The following is a 16989-nucleotide window of genomic DNA, read 5'->3' on the forward strand; positions in this document are numbered from 1 at the left end:
TTCTAGTATATTAACCTCGAATTTTGATGTTTACTTGCAATAGTCTCTGCAGATTTAAACTTATATTCAGCGAAGTGATATTATATTTTGATCCCTCTGATAGGAGTAATTAATGTTCAAGATCATTCCTTATGATCTGGAGATAGCATTCTGCTGAGGACACTTGTAAAGGTGACTTGAGCGATAATAGTTGGAAGTGAAAATTCACTTTTGACATAAGACATCGCCAAGAAAATATTTTAAGGATCTTCCGGGGTTGAATTGAGTCCAAATTGCTATGTAAGGGTTATTAGTTTGTAAAAAAGTTAAGCAGGCAGCAAATTTACAGTTGTGATAGTGTAATTTGTCCCGGGAGTGGTTATTGCTTATGCCTATAAATAGAAGTTACTGTGACTGTCGATGGTTACTACAACACAGGCTTTAGCGTTGGGCTTGTATGTATCGGATAAGTGAGGCGATAGAAATGCAGGATTTTTGCATAATGCATTGTTTAATTAGTTGGTGGCCTTGTCTCTGGCTCTAAAGTTTTTGAATGTTTAAATTGCTCAAAGGTTTTCTTTCGTGAGGATGGGGTTGTGCTTCTGGTCCTTAGTTTTGCCAGTCTCTTAGTAATACTTACTTTTAGCATTGCGGGTAAATTGGGTTTGCTTTACAACTGAGAGCGCCAGGACAAAAACTTAAAATCGGTCTTCGTTTTATCCTGGCTACGATCCGCAAACTTCGGATAGCTAAGATTAGTCACCTAATTCTGGCTTAACATCTGGTTTTTTGTTTGTGCACCGCCACGAAACATTCTTCAATATGTTTATACAAAAGGAAAAGCCAAAAAATATCTAAGCACCTTTTTCGTCTTTGAGATTTCCTTCCATAGCCGAGTAACGAATAACTATTGCTGATAACTACTACCAATTATTAACCAGCTAACTACTGAGTTATCCGCCAACTGATTACAGAGTTATCACCGTGTGAAAACATCATCCTAAAATACTTCTGCCTCTTTTTCCTTACTGATTCGCCCAAATGATTGGTGCCAATTTGCAGGATTTTGATATTTTGTCGCCCAAACTATACAATGAATAGTCACCCAAATGATATATTGAATAATGCCCGTATTTGCCCAAATGAACTGCGCCCCTTTTCGGGCGCATTAAGTTATGGTAGACGGTAATAAATCACAGGAGTAGTCTCAGAAAAAAATAAATTTTATGGCAAATTTTTGTGGTAACAATTAGTAGAACAAATTATATTACCTAAACTTTTTGTATAATTTTTTCTGTAAATGTGTGTAAAACAAATACAGAGAACTGAGCAAATCATAAGATTACATCCTAGATAAATATTTATGAAGCAAAAAAATATTGCAGTTATACACTTGATAATTATTGCAAATGAAAGCTGATTCCTTGCGAGGCACCAAAACCAATGACGACAAAATAGAAAACATTCATTTTTGTGGATGAAACCTTTTAAGTATGTCGAATAAAGCCACGTGTACCGAAAGTATCAATAAAAGTATTTTATGTGAATGTCTTCATTTTCATTATTTCAGGGATGTGTGTACACAACAAAAGCAAGCTGCAGTTACTGATTGTTCCTTACTTGACCTAGACAGCAATTATAGGCATACAAGATCACAGCATTTTGTAGATATTTTGCAAACTTATTTTATGTACATAGGTGAATTTGCTCGCTGTAGATAAAACCCTTACTGCTGTCCGTTGCTAAATTTATAAACTAAGTGACGACAGATGGATCAGCGTAAACCTGCCTTTAGGTTGAATATAGATTCGTGTGTACTTCCATGCTTCTAGGAATTTAACACCATTAGGTATGTTTAAATGTCTGTTAGTCAATATTGTAAAAATACAAGTAGCTGTTTACACGAGAGGCAGTAGTAGTCAAGTATTTCTACTGGAATAGGTATAGCTTTGTACTGAAACATGAGTCACTTGTCAAGTGTTTGTCAATGCCCAAGATATACCACTCTATCCTTAGCTATGATGTTAAGATCATTATTATTATATCTTTAAGTGTTTTGAAGTTCAAAATACACGTACACATATATAACGGGGTCAGCGTAAGACCTTCCCATGGGGCAAAAAAACAATGTTGAAAATTCGAGAACAAGTCAGAGCACTTTTGAAACGTCAAAAGAAATAAACCTAAGAAAACAGAAATCTTTGTATGTCCTTGGGAAACCTAAAAAGATAAGAAGAAGAATAAAGACTGTATAAATTAAATGCCGTGGAAACCGCTATAATTTTTAATTCAACTGTCCCTAGAGAAGGTCTCCTCCCTAATAATAATAATAAAAATATGTACGAAGTTGGGTCTGTGTGAGTCTGTGATAGGTTGTCTAGCCTGATGTAGAGCATATTTATATTTCTATGCGCATCGTACCAAAGAAAGTTCATATTGTGAAAAGTACCGTAGCAGGCAAAATAGTAAGAAGAGAGATTTACGCATACGGCAAAGAAGAAAAAACAAACGTTTCAGAATGCAAATGTCAGGGACTTTAAAGGATTTTAATGTTTATGGTTTGGTGAGATTGTTTCGGCATCTTTCAACGCCCGACGAATGACAAATACCGTTTTCTGAACAGAGGTTCCAAAATCATTCCTAATTCGGGAATCCAGCACCATCGCCCAAACAACGCGAGCAAAAACGTCCCCCACCGTTCTCTCCTCTGCTCTGGCTTCCAACATCCGGGGACAGAAAGTTGTCTTGGAGTGCGCATGACAGTTCCCTAATTGTCCCTTAGCCAAATGCAATTAATTCCATCTGAATCATGGCCTAAACCTGAAACTGTCTTTTGCGTGCAAATGTCTAATGGGTTTTCTAGATACAGAAACATTAGCATGAATTTACTCATTACGACGAGCGTTGTTAAGACTGTTGGCAAGAGGTGCAGTTGGCCTAATTGTTCGGAATCATAGTCAGATCTGAAGCCTTGTTAAGAACTATTGCTACTTGATGTTCAAACTGAATGGCGAGGCAATTTTTCTGTGACTTCTGCTCTCCTTTGAGAAACATCGAGAAAATATTTACTGTTCTTTGTTCTGTCATTAAATTTTGCGGGAAACTTCCAGAGGGTTGTAGATGTAACAAAATGAAGATAGATAAAGAGAGACGTCAGCAGTATTATTAAAATAAGATCAGCAACAAGATCGTGTGAATTATATATCTCCGTTAGTGATTATTATTGGTCGAAAGAGAACAGTCTTTAGGCGTTAGACCCTCAGCTTTTGCAGTGAACTTGTAGTTATAATCAGGTTGAAATGCTACGACCTAATGGAGCATATGTTTGAATCTGGGTTTGGGTAGGTCATGTTATCATACATAAATTAACTTGGTTACAATTTACTCCTACGTGACAGTGACTATCATTATAAAAATAATGGCATATATGTATATTATATATATATATATATACATATATATATATAATGTAAATTTATATATTGTTATAAAATTCACTGTCACTTAGAAGCAAATTATAACCAAGGTAATTTATGTAAGATAACAGGACTTACCCAAACCAAGATTGGAGCATATGCTTCTTTGGGTCGTAGATAGCCTTTGACTTCGATCCCTTAAAGTTCAGTTCTGTACTTAAAATCGAAATCAGATGTCCTCACTATTAATTAACTAAGCTAGCAACGCAGCTATTATTGCACTTATTTTACTCCGGGACTTTTTCTTTGTATTTTCAAAATATATCAATTCACAACTGACCAATTAATGTCGAATTCATCGTAAGTTTCGAATTACTTCCACCCGAAGAGCATTATGTATAGGTGCACCCATCCTTTCTGTGTGTAATAGAATCGAAATAAAGTCCTATATTTCATTGGTTCAGTGCCGGAGGTCACTGCAACCCATATCAAGCCCTGTATAGGTTCGAATCCCGGTTAAGGTAGGTGCCTATAATGAAAATAGTCGTTCATAATGTTTCCAACATCTTCAATATTTCTTTATTTTGAAAGCCAAGTTTCGGTTTTCGTATCACTTTTCAAGGAACGAGTGAATATTAGTGCATAATATAAAAAGGCATAATATGAAAAGAGTATGGTATAAAAGTATTAAAACAAATTTAGAAATAAAGTAACAGAGAAAATTAACAAATGCTGAAGAAAAATCCTTTTCATTCAGTGTAGAGTATTTTTAACTTGATACCTTAAAATGTTTAAAAGTTTGACTTTATTTTGAGAGAAACAAGAAGATGGAAAAGAGGGCTATTCAAGATTCATTGATAATAAATACAGTTATGATTATTAAGGAAATGGAGAAAGGTCTTGATTGTTTACTAAATAACACTCCTTCCAATATTAACTCCACGATTCCAAATCCACTTCATCTGGCCTAAGCTGAATCCCTCTTTGTGATGAGTCTGTTCACGGCCCCTCGGCGCAAACGCTCGCAGCTGAAATGTATAGATCATTCTGCCCTTTCATCCTATCGATTGGCTGTATTCGAGAATTTACTTTCGTATGATTCTTTGTCTAGTTTGCTTAGCGTACCTTCTAATTTTCTTATACTTCCTGTTCCATTGGTTTCATGCGCTGTAACACTTTTTGTTTCTTTGTTATGTTTAGAAAATAAGCTCACACACAATCACACACGTATATATATATATATATATATATATATATATATATATATATATATATATATATATATATATATATATATATATATATATATATATATATGATTATTGTCATTATTTTTTTGTACGTGATTCATTTATCACACATTACAGGTGAAAAATAAGAGACAGGGTGTAGGTCTGACCGGTTTCGACTTTATTTCCAAGCCATTGACGATCAATGGCTTGGAAATAAAGTCGAAACCTGTCAGACCTACACCCTGTCTCTTATTTTTCACCTGTGGTAATGTGTGATATATATATATATATATATATATATATATATATATATATATATATATAGATATATATATATATATATATATATATATAAAGCTCAAATTAATTTGTTGCTCCTAATAGGGATGCATCCTGATGAAAGAGCAGACAGTGATCACTTCCACAACACTGACTGCTTAATACACCTTCACAAATGGCTCACCGGCAGTGCGCTGTACCCCCTGCACACACACTGCACCATGCATTTCTAATTTGCGCTGACTCTCTTTCTGTCTGGATCTTGAAGCCTCTCGTTTTCCTATACCACTTTTAGGTCATCTGTCCTCTCCTTCCCAGCACTTTCGAGTTGTGTAGGCCTACCCTTTTCACTAAACTATCACTCGTCGTTCTCTCCACATGACCAAACTTTCTTAAGCATCTGATCCATCCTGTCATCTAAACTGACCCTTTTACCACTTCTCCCAGGTATCTCCATATTTCTCATCCGTTGAGTTCTTTATATAACACATACTCTATGTAAACAATTTGTCCCTTTCTTACGCATCTTACTTCTTTCATTCTCATTCACCTTCTAAGCTTCACTTCCATTGAGAAGAATTGGTTTAACGTTCTCTCCTTTTTAGGCTTGATATAAGATGAATCTCATTAGCTAGATTGGGGCCATTTAAGCTAACCACGGGATACTTTCAAAGTCCTCACAAACAACTGAAGCTTCGATAACAATATCTTCATTTATATTTGTTGTTTTAACTTTAACTTTTACTTCAATTAAACAACAGCTTTGAATGAGCCACATTCAAAATTAATTTGCCTGAATGTTTTGTTATTCACGTAAAAGGTATTCCTTATTATTTAGTTTTGCTGCAATGGTGCAATGTGTCATTCAGTGCTAGGCCGTGGCGTCAAATAGTTATTTCCAAAATACGATCCATATCCGATGCTTTGGTAAGATTTTATCGGCGAAAACCAATTAGACACGGCCATGAAATGCACAGTAGTGTTCTATTACAGTACTGAACTTGCGTTAGGAACGCATACCGAATAATCGGTGTTTAAAAAGAGTGATTTGTGATTATATAACAGAAGGTACACGCAGGCCGCCAAATTTCTTAATCTCGCATGAACGATATAAACGGCCGCAAATTCCTTCGGAGTAGAGAAACAGCTTTGTTGAGTTGCAGATGTGCGAGCAGTGTACAGTAGAAAAGTTGGTAGTTAGTCATTTTAGAAATGGCTGTGTCTTATATGTAACATTGTAGGTGTTAGCCAAGTTAGCAAGTGTTAGACAGTGTTATTCGTAAGTAGTTTACGTCGGGAAAATAAGCACGCTTTTCCTGCTTGTGAAGTGAATTTTGGAAGTGTTGATAATTTGCCTTGTTTGCGAGTGATGTCTGGCAACTACTGTGCTCTTCGTGCCATGTCTAATTGATTTTCGTCGATATCTTATCAAAGCTTCGGATATGGATCGTATTTTTTTAAATAGCTATTATCAGATCCTAATTGGCAAAAAATGTAAATAATCAAAAATCAAAGAAATTTAAAGGAAACTTAGCTAAATCTAGCAGGCTTGTAGATAGAGGCTAGTAAAACGTCATTACTGAAGGCCACCCCCACTCATTGATAATGTGGTACGACGTACTTTACTAGACACCACGCCCATATACTTTACGAGTGAAGACTCAGACGTAATAGTATAGTCTATCGAATTCTTATATTGTTTCACACACTCAAACACCTACCCTGCATACTCTCTCTCTCTCTCTCTCTCTCTCTCTCTCTCTCTCTCTCTCTCTCAATGATGAATCGTGTCTCTAAGCAGAGTTTAATAAGGGGATGTGCATCAAATGAGAATATTAATTGTGTAATACAGTGCCATGTTAATTGTGTAATACAGTGCCATGGCGCAATTCACGTTTTCTTTAACTTGAATATGCACCAAGTCTTACTCCAACACTCTCTGTGAAAACAACCACCGTTACCTTGAAGTTTCTGTTGCTTCATATTGTCTCCTCAAAAGTTCCGGTTCACGTGTACCTGCTTAGTCCTGCTAAATAAATGTCACATAACGCAAGTGTTTTAACCTTAACTGAAGTTAAGGTTAGACATTCATTTAGCAGGACTAAGCAGGACTTAATGCGTGATCAATCTCAATAAATCCACAGTGCTTGGTATAGCACACTATTCCCCTTCATTATTTCATTTGTGTGCCTCTGTGTCAGTTTTGTTGTTTCTATACGCTTGATTCATTTACTTGGAACTGACACTAGTGTTTGTTGTAGGGTTGTTGAGTGGTTATCAGTGAGTCTATTTTCCCGGTTTTTGAAGTTACTCAATATTCTTTCGTTTTTCAGTTATTTTGATTATATATTTCATTTAATCATAACTACACTGTAGTGCTGAATGAGATTCTTAACTCATAGTCCAAGCGCTTTGGCTATGCCCTAAATTTTATAATCCAGCAATCCATTGATTATACTGAACTGCATTGATATTGAAGGAAATGTGAAATAAAAAAAAACAGTTGTTGTAATATAAAATTATGTAAAAGGGTATGCTGTTGTCTGTTTAAGATGAAGTCAGCCTTGTGCAAATCAGGGTCTTGCACTTTGAGCAGACCATAAGTGAAGAACTTTCAATGGAAGTAGAGAAAATAGAATTTCGATAATTATCGCATATCCTACTCAAGGTGTTGCTTATTGTACAAGATGGTCAAATATTTGTGTTACTACAATCATTAACATACTACTGGGAACTCTGTTATTACGTCTGATGTCATAGTTTACGTCAAAACTAGCCTCTCTCTGGGTGCTTACTAAATTTAGCTAACTTTCCCTTTAAATTTCTTTGATTTATTGTAAGTGCCTCAATTATCCACATTGGATATCACTGCATACTTTTGCCAATTAGGCTGTGGCCTCAAATAGCTGTTTCCAAAATACGGTCCATATCCGATTCTTTGGTAGGATTTTATCGACGAAAATCTATTAGACACGACCCTGAAATGCACAGTAGTTAAAAGCAAAAGGTCATTTTACTAATACCGCTACTCAGTCGGAGAGAGAGAGAGAGAGAGAGAGAGAGAGAGAGAGAGAGAGAGAGAGAGAGAGAGAGAGAGAGAGTTGCTCGGAGGTCCTATATCCCCTATCTGCTTTTACTCAAATTGTAGCATGTGTCATTAAAGTTATTGTGGAATTTCTGTAATTAAATGCGACTTGGAAAATACAAACATTGTTTTACATAACAATTATTGAAAGGGAAAGAAAGTGCCTTAGGAAACCCATTATTAGCAAAACTTCTTACGTTAGCTGTGATTCAATGTTACACGGAGCGACATTCTAATTTTACGTCCCTGTGCCCAGTTTCTTGTTTTAGGTTACCACAAGCAATTAACCCAGCTACTCAGGTTAGCATTCGGGTACTCGAGCCGTTTCTTAAAGGAAAAGAACGAACTACATAAAAAAAAAACTTCTGCATCACAGAGGAATTTTGGGTGCAGGTTAAAATTAACCACAGTTGATTAAATTATCTCGCACGAGTGGGTATTTTCAAGACTTAAGTATACCGTGAGCACATACAAGCACATTGAGTGCACATTACCAAGCAAGTGGTAGACACCGTTGATACCAGTCTAAGGGACACCAAAACCACAGGACTGCTCCAGACTCTGCACGAAAAGAAGTCAGCCACATCACTAGTTCTCCTGATGTAGCCACCCACAAGTGCCAAACAAAGGGAGTCCCCTTTCACAGTGCCACTAATCTGGTGCACTATCATCGAGTAACCCACCTGAAGCGTTTTGTTTTATTTGTTTCCTTTTCTCTTTTCCTCCTACTCATTGTAAGCGCTCTGCTATTTCCTTTTGGTACAATTGGTTTGTACCGCTACCTGGTGTCATTCTTCGACACCTGCCAGCACGCCAGTGCCACCAAGAAAGCCCTGTGTTAATACACAACCCGCACCTGTGAACTGAGACTCATTGCCAACAATAGCGTGTCCACCCATAAGGTTTTGCTAACCAAGGACCGCTCCATCAGTGTGACCTTTGAACGGCACACTCCGCCACAGTGCCACCTTATTGAAAGGTGCCGTCCCATCGAAGTGTCACCAAGGTTAAGGGACACTTCCCAAAATAATTTTATTTCCCAAAATCAAAATCATTTTAATACTTCCTAACCTACCAGAACCATGTCGGCAGAACAGTACTAAGCCTTCGTGAATATGGGAAAGGTGGGCGGCGGGAAGAGAGCTCACCAAGTGGCCGCAGGAGAGACTAGATGCCTCACTCAAAAGGGAGAAACAAAAAAGAGAGGAACAAAGACAGTATGAAGTGGAAAAAGAGGAAAGACAGATAAAGGAGAGAGAAGGGCAAAGGAAGTACGAAGAAGCTGAAGTAGGGAGAGAAAGGGCAGACAGAGAAGAAAAAAGAGAAGCCGGGGAAGAGAGAGAAAGGCCAGAAAGAGAAGAACAAAGGAAGGAGAGAGAAGAACAAAGGAAGGAGAGAGAAGAACAAAGGAAGAAGAGAGAAGAACAAAGGAAGAAGAGAGAAGAACAGAAGAAGGAGAAAGAAGAACAAAGGAAGTATGAGCTAGCTCTAAAGGAAAAAGATATTGAGCTTGAGAAAGCCCGACAAGACAGTGCCACAGCTCTAGCCCAACAACAGGCCACTCACCCCTCACCTGCCATTCCTGATTCTCCTATACCTAGTGGTTGGGAGGTGGAAGCTCTCTCTGCAAACTATATATACTGTATTTGTGTGTGCACACACACACACATATAAATATATATTTATATATATCAAAGGCAGGGGTAGGTAACGGCCAGCAAGGTACATCGGTGTGAGGTTGAACCGGGGAAACCAATCATCTCCAAGATATTTCGTTATTTCCAACGTTTCGTAATAATTTCTTTATTACATCATCAAAGGTCCGTTGAATAATGGATAAGTTACCTAAAGAGTTAATGTAAAAAAAGCTTTAAAAATCATAAAAAAATAAAAATCACTAAATACACAACAACTAAAAAGACACAGCAGAACGCAAGATCGCTAATCAACCTTAGATGGAGAGAGCAAAAGACAGAACGCTCAAAGAGAAAGTTAACTCAGAGAAAGTTGAGTAGTGAAGGTCTGGGTATTTAACTTGGGAACTAGTTGTTTGATAAACAGTGACTCAAGTATAAGCAATTCGTGAGGATTTGTTGTTTGGCCTGTTATGCTGAATTCATCTCTTTCAAAGTGAGCTTTACAAATTTTTCGAATGAACTCTGGGAGTCGATTCTGACCCTCAGTGACCCCCTCGTGGATCCGACATATGTCCCAGAGTTACACTCAGGGCAAGTACACTTATAAAGTACGTTAGAGAATATAAAAAGGGCTTAATCGATCCTTGTAGTTAAAAAAGGAACCATTTGTTAAAGGATTTTTGGGAATTAATTTTAGATTGATCGCACCATAATGATTGTGGATAATTTTTACAAACCGTTTTCTATAAGAGTCATCGTGTAAAAAGGGAAATTTGGTCTAAAAGTTTAATTTCGATACTGTTGGAGGGGTTTTATGACATCAGTGTGGTGTTTGTTAAGAGTTGTTTAAAAAAAATAAAGTTTAATGAAAGCAGTTATTCATAAAATATTTCGTGAGAAAATAAATTTCTTGAAGTAAGAATTGCCAGTTCGATGTAATAAAAAACGCCCTGTGGAGGATAGTAAATATAAAGTTCAGTTTAAAATTGTAAAACCATGAGCTGTATGACAGTAATTGCATCCTAAACCAGCAAATGTCTTCTTCCTGAAAACAGAAGTATTAAAAGAACCATCATTTCTGATAACTTGAACGTCTAAAAAAGGCAATTGATTGTTCACTCATTTTTCCACAGTTAACTTAATGTTATTATGCTTAGGTTTAGCATATGCTAAAAAAGAGTCAATATCAAAATTATTTTTGGATAAGGCGATAGTTTCATCAATATACAGTACCTGACATAAAGTGGGTGAAACCTAAGTGGACATTCGTTTAAGATGTTCTCTTCCAGCGAGCACGTGAACATGTTAGAAAAGTGGGACCCAGTGGGGAGCCCATGGCAGCATTGTCAGTTTGCTTAAAAAGCTTACCATCAAAAATAAAGTTTTTCCTGTAACAGATGCTGTTTGTAACGATTTTAACTGAACATTTTTCAAAACCTTTTTTTAGCAGTCTTTGGTTCTGTTGTGTTTTTTTAGCAGTATTGAATTTAGTGAACTTTATTTTTTTATACTTTTAAAGTTTTTAACAGTTGAATAAAGTTAGTTCATCATTAAACGAGTGCAAGAAACAGAGGTACCAATAAAAGTTTCCAAGCTCACATAGTATTTCTTATTTATAAACAAATGTGTGTGTATATGTACATACATAAGGGTAGATAAGAATATATATACATATTTATATGTATGTGTATGTATGTATACGTGTGCGTGCAATCGCGTGTTCCATCTCATTTTCTACGGTCGACGAAATGAGCAAAATAATACCGTATTAAGCAACGAGGAAAAAGGGATTTCTTTATAAATGAATATGTAAAAGAGTTAAGCGATGAGCAGTGAGGCCTTTCTTTATAAATAAATGCTGAAAGAACTTAAAGCTTTGAATCAGTCGAACAGTTACCTCGACACGAACAAGTCCTCTGAATACCCACCAAGTTTAAGACTGCACGATCTTTTAACGATCCTGAACTAATGACGAATTGACACTAGCACATAAATAACTGTCATTCATTCTATTAGAAAGAGGTAGCTAAATTTTACATAAGATTTGCAGCGCCGCTTAGAAAATAACTGATTGTTTTATTTCAAACCATCAAAGAAAAGAAACAAGTAAAAAATGTACCGAGTTTCTTCGGTGCAATCGTGTTTTCTGTACAATGTATAATGCTGTATGAAACTCTCGGCCACGGTCCGGTGTGGCCTGTCCTATAGCGTTGCCAGACGCACGAGCATGGCTAACTTTAACCTTAAACAAAATAAAAACTGCTGAATCTAGAGGGCTGCAATTTGGCATGTTTGATGATTGGAGGGTGGATGATCATCACACCAATTTGCAGCCCTCTAGCTTCAGTGGTTCTTAAGATCTGAGGGCGGACAAAAAAGTACGGACGGACAGACAAATAGTTCTCTTTTACAGAACACTAAAAATGAAGAACAAAAGAGAGACTAGAATGCTAACTTTCGAACCAAAGAATTCAGTCTATGGCTGTAAAGTAGCTCTGGTTTTAACCAAATAGAAATATTTCCCGATTGGTATTGGGTGTTGAGGTCTGGCATAACGATTACATGTGGCGGAATCTTTCCATCGTGGTGAGGGAGATCATAATTAGTAAAGGCAGCTGGAGATCAAGTGGAGGAGGTCAGTAAACAACTCAAGCCCAACATGAAATCAATGGTTAACGTGGAGAGGATGGTGCACCACCTACTGTGGGCTACGAGAGGTCAATACCTAAGGAAAGTGAATATTTGAGAGAGAGAGAGAGAGAGAGAGAGAGAGAGAGAGAGAGAGAGAAGAGAGAAAATCAACAATAAAATCAATAAGGTAAAAAAAAAGTGATGCAGCATAAACTTCCAGTCGAATTTGATTCACTGTTTTTCACATAAGTTTGCTCGGCGCAAAGAATGCTTAAAATCATTAGAATGAGCTTTAGAAGAGAGAGAGAGAGAGAGAGAGAGAGAGAGAGAGAGAGAGAGAGAGAGAACTATCGGGGGTCTTGGCTATTGAGGGCTAGAGCCTACATAATGGAGAGGCTTTTTAGTAATCTATCGATTGCCTATCTGTTTATCATGGGAATTTTTAGAGACGTGATGTTTGGAGAAGCCTTTATCCGAGTTCCAACCAGAAGATTGACTTCTCCCCATCGCCATTTCCTGACACGAGAAATCTGTACAGTAAATATTTTTCTCTCTTAATTTAGAACACTCAAATGATATCACGCTACAAGAATATGAAATGATACTCTTAATTTAGAACACTAAAATGATATCACACTACAAGAATATGAAATAAGAGTTATTTTTTCAATAATTTTGAAGGAACTTACAGATTGTGTACAGCATAACTATCTTGTCGAAGATTGTGTACAGCATAACTATCTTGTCGAAGATTGTGTACAGCATACCTATCTTGTCGAAACATATTATATGCGGATACGAAGGAAAAAGGAAGAAACAGGAAATTAGGACCATAAGAAATTACACACGAATAAAATATTTCTATCAAAGGGCAACACAACTTATCAAGCACGTTTTATGCAAGATCATTATTCAGTCATTTTTTTAACCTTTTTTGTATCCTTATTTACAGCAGTTACCAAGGTTTTTGCGATTTATATTTGAGGAAAAGTTCGATTTCCTATTTGAGCTGACATTCGCTAAATTTTGTCCTTTAGGTTTGTGATATCTTATTTCGCTTTTTGTTCAACAACCATCACATACCTTATCGTGTTATCATAGACTCAGAGATTCTCAAAAGATTTTATCCTTGCTTGAATTGTTTTCACAATTCGTTTTCAATGTTTTCTAAATTTATATAAAACTTTCACTGTGCATATATCAGTTCATGTTACAGATGAAACCTTATAATATTTTCTTTTTAATCACCTACTTGATAGTAGGTCTCGAGATTTACTCATTGGTGAAATCCTATTTCCAAAGGCCCCCTAACAGGTTCATATTGCTAATGTGACTTAAATTACATTCTAAATTTACAGGTAGAGCCACTTCACAAAGGTTAACTGAACACAAAAGATCAGTACGATATGCTTTGCAGATGTGAGGAATAGTGGCCATACCATAAACTGGAGTGGGGCTGAACTGGTTCTTAAAAGTTGCTGCCCTTACAAAAAGGAGATTCTGAAATCCGCCATCATCCGTCACATTAGCAAGGCGCACTCCTCAGGAGGACTTTGGAAATCGGATTTTACCAATGGGTAAACCTTAAGACCTATTCTCAAGCAGGTGTTCCAGCGGATACGCCCACCAGCCTCGAAACAGGTGGGAGCTAACGACGACCAAAACACAAGGGAATGGGCCCGGGTCAACAGACGTCTATATACCACCAACGTCGTATTGCCAACATCTGTATATGCCATATGCAGTTGTGGCATTTACCAATAGTCCACAGTTCACCAGAGATCAAGAATACAGAAGTATATCACGTGTATATAGTGTTTTTCTAGACCCTTATATATATATATATATATATATATATATATATATATATATATATATATATATATATATATATATATATATATATATATATATATATATATATAAATATATCAGCAACAAGCGGCCTTTATCTCTCACAGGCGTTATATGCAAGGATGATCAAAATAGGTCACTGCTCCAGTCTGCGTAGACAACTTTGACTGTTACATTAACCAAATCGTAATTAATGCGACACGATGATATTCAAGAAAGACAACAAATACAAAACCACCCACTGAATACATCGTCGGATTCTCTTTTAACAGGTACATATACTCGTACAACAAAGAGGTCAGATTCTTGAGAGGCTTTCGTTTTTGCATTTTGCAGTACTTCAAATGCATTTCTTTCCATCGTTAGTGATAGTTTAAAGAGAGAGCGAGAGAGAGAAAGAGAGAAAATTTAACAGATCACAGCTCAAACATAGTTCTCCACGATATATCCAGACAGAAGGATCAATAATGCAAATATGGAAACTTTGCTTCAGTTTTAATTGAACCGTGGAATAGACACTTTCAATAAAGGAAGCTGTAAAGGGAAACAGGATTGCCGTATGAATACTGAATGCTCATCCTCATCGTGTAAGCATTTACCTCGGCTATAATGCAAAAAAAAAAAGTATCAAATTAATTCCCGCGTACCGAAGCAAATCAATAATTCAGAAGAAGAGAAAAGAAGGTGAAACCAGAGACCCGATCTTAACAGGGAACAAAGAAACAGCCGTCGTCACTGAAGTGTAATTTTAGGACGAAGTTTTTAATAAAGTGAGATTACTCGATCTTCAGGTTTCGAGGCACTTCGTTGTCGGACCTAAGATCTCCTTCAGTCTTAATTACAAAACCCTCGCACTGCAAGTTAGTATCAAAGAAGAACGCTGCTGTCACTGACTCGTCAGAGAAATGCATTTTTATGTCCAACTTTACGTCATAGATTCTAAATACCCGGATACGTATAACAAAGTAATTACAAAATTCCTTCTCAACAGACCCACGTTCAAGGATATGGAACACATTAAAGGAAGCAGAATTACGTTTAATGAGAATAAACTGCATAAATTAAATGTCAGTGAGAATCATTCTTAAACTCGTGTTTCTTATAATGTATTTGGAGGAATGCCCATAGCGGTACTAAAAGGCAGCGATGATATAAAACCAGAATACCTTCGAGAACAATGCCCAGGTTAATATGTGCAACGTCAAAGGAGGATAATGCCTTTGCGAAACAGTTTAAGGTGAGGATGAACAAACAGGTAAATAAGAAAAGCCCGGCATTTATGAGATGAAAATGCTTTCTCTTGTCTCCTTTGAAAAGTATTGGGTAAGAAAAACCCATCTTGGAAAGGAAACCAAACTCCAAAACAGAATAAGTTCCAAATTGAGATGACTATAACTCCTTCATATATTACTGTTCATGGTGTGTGTGTGTGTGTATGCAGCTCTTATCATCTGATAGACCTATCGTCATCTATCTCACCACTCCGCTGCAACAGGACTTCTCCAGAACTCTTTGTCTGATAGATCTCTGGTCATTGTAGCTTTCTTCCCAATTTATTTAAGCATTAAAGAGCAAGTACAGTATGTCACTTTCATAAAAGCGTAAATTAAGATATCAAATATGGAATTATATATATGAAAAACAGTATCTAGTACAAAAGCGTGATTTGAATTGAGCTTTTAGTTTAAATTGAAGCTAAACATAATTAATGAAAAAAACTTGACAGCATTGCGTGGTATAAAAATATTGTGCGGCACGGCTGTGAAAAATTATCTATATTTCAACAAAATATTTCCCCTACCAACGATTGTGCTTTTTCGTTATTCATTCTTTTTTGCTATTGTACTTCATTCGACACTGTCCTTATATAATTGTTATTGTGAAGACAGAGTTTTCAGTGTTCTGTATGAGGACGGGTGTTCGACTTTTAGTTCAGGAGCCCTGTCCAAAGAACTCAACAAGAGGATTAATGTTTGGTCACTATGATTTCACCAGGGATGGTAAGACGGCATCTCATCAGCTCCTGACATCACTCAAGATGGAAAGGTGATTGCTCGGTTTCGCATTCTTTGCTCACACTTGGACGTCACAGCTGATGTTATGATCTTGGCCATCGACGACTGGTCACAGGAGAGGCGAGTCACATCCGCACTCCGGAAACCAACCCTTTTTTCCTCCGTTGAATTAAAATATTGCCATGGTCATGAAACCTGTTTTATATACATTTGTAAAAATTATTTCCTGCAAGTTAGCTAGCTAGTAAAGCTTTCATTTTTTATAAGGCCTATAGCCAGCCATGTGACCTTTGACAGCCTCATCTATTATGTTAATTTCGTAGGCTGCCTTTCTGCCTGCGTTGTGTGTGTTTCCTCATTCCTCCCACTTCCCTTACCCCAAACACCGGTTTAAGCAGGGTTGTCCCTAAACAACAAGCTCCCCCCCTCCCCGGGACCTCAGCTCCCTGAAGGAAAAACGATAATCTCCCTCCCCTTTCCTCCTCCCCTCCCCTCCTGCTTTCCCATCCCTCTTCCCCCCTCCCTCTCCCCTCTTCCCTCTCCCCCCCTCCTCCCTCCTCCCTCTTCCCTTCCTCCCCCCTCCCTCCTCCCTCTTCCCTTTTCCATGTTTTATGATGAAATAAAATGTGCTGAGACTTGGGTACTATTAACAAAATGTTTACTGATTTATAAGGACATTTTTGTTATAAAAGTAATGTACAGGTTTTTTAAATCAAAATAAAACTTGCTTGAACTTCAGAGTTTATGAAGTGTTCGATTAACCTCGTGTGGTAACTATATGAACCACCTGCATTATGAGGATCACAGTAAATACTCCACCCGGCATACAACTGGAATTTTTAAGATTAAAGATGTTATAAA

At 37.0% G+C, this 16989-nt stretch overlaps 1 protein-coding gene across 1 annotated transcript in view; it reads right to left on the reverse strand.

Annotated features, from left to right (window-relative positions):
* The window catches only part of LOC136843083 (lachesin-like), a 341336-nt gene that overhangs the window by 245257 nt on the left and 79090 nt on the right, over nt 1-16989 (reverse strand). The gene's annotated exons all lie outside the window — the stretch shown is intronic.

This window comes from Macrobrachium rosenbergii, chromosome 11 (genome assembly GCF_040412425.1).
Source record: "Macrobrachium rosenbergii isolate ZJJX-2024 chromosome 11, ASM4041242v1, whole genome shotgun sequence".
Taxonomy (NCBI): Eukaryota; Metazoa; Arthropoda; class Malacostraca; order Decapoda; family Palaemonidae; genus Macrobrachium; species Macrobrachium rosenbergii.